This window comes from Melampsora larici-populina (assembly GCF_000204055.1).
Source record: "Melampsora larici-populina 98AG31 unplaced genomic scaffold MELLAscaffold_13, whole genome shotgun sequence".
NCBI classification, from domain to species: domain Eukaryota; kingdom Fungi; phylum Basidiomycota; class Pucciniomycetes; order Pucciniales; family Melampsoraceae; genus Melampsora; species Melampsora laricis-populina.
In genome coordinates, this window is record NW_006768777.1 from 104076 (window position 1) to 105387 (window position 1312).

The following is a 1312-nucleotide window of genomic DNA, read 5'->3' on the forward strand; positions in this document are numbered from 1 at the left end:
AACAAGGATGTTTCAGCCATAACTTTTTACGCCTGAGTGATATGATAGCTACCAGGGTGGAAAATGATTCTGGGAGCAATGTAGATTGCTTAACAATCATCAACCACCTCATGAAGTCACCCCACACTCCATGTCTTGGTTGTTGCATATTTTGGCACATTTAGCCAAACATGCCTGTCAACTAGGATGTTTCAGCCCTAAATTTTTACACGTGGGTGATATGATGAATTTGAGTGCGCCAATTGATTCAGAGAGCATTGCTTAGTGTTAAACAATGTCACATCCAACTCATGGAGTAACACCACACTTCATGAGTTGGTTGTTGCATATTTTTGCACATATAGCCAAACATGCCCATAAACAAGGATGTTTCAGCCATAACTTTTTACGCCTGAGTGATATGATGGATTTGAGTGTGGCAAATGATTTTGGGAGGTGTGTTTAGTGCTACAACAATCATCAACCTCCTCATGAAGTCACCCCACACTCCATGTCTTGGTTGTGGCATATTTTGGCACATTTAGCCAAACATGCCTGTAAACTAGGATGTTTCAGCCCTAACTTTTTACACGTGGGTGATATGATGGAATGGAGTGTGGCAAATAATTCTGGTAGCATTGTTTAGTGCTCTTAAAAACACTAACCAAGTCTTGATGTGACACATCAATCCATGTCTTGCTGCTCTCATGTATTTGCACATCCATAAACAGGATTCAATCTGCCATGGCCTTTTAAATCTGCGGGTGATAGTACTTCTGAGTGTGGCAAATCATTCTGGGAGCATTTGTTACTGTTATACGAAGAATCAGAAATATACAGAATCCAGCCACATGTGTTTGTTTTATACAAAGCAACCACCTTTGCTGATGTTATACAAATGTTTAACCCAGTCATGACGTGAAACACACGTCTTGACTTGGTGGTTTGACACTTGTAATGGTTAACATTAACAAATGTCTCCTTAAGGAATTCCTCGATGAAAGTCTAAGCACAGGGTAAGGCAATGAATCAAAAGCTCCTGCTTACCCCATATTTCTGAAACCTAGTTTTGAAAATACGGTCAGTCACCCAATGTAAGAGGGAGGGCTTGATCAGCCCATATTTATATTGGGGTGACCAAAGTGTATCAATCCCAGGATATGACAGCTGCGTACTGACCCAATGATTTCGAATCAACTCTGTTGATACAATACACAGAGTTGCTTTGAAACCTGGGGATGACAGCACTGTATTTATCCCAGGGACGTCATAACCTTCTTTTGATGCCAAGATCAATAAGGAAACTTCACCGGCCGCGTGAAAAGGTAATCAA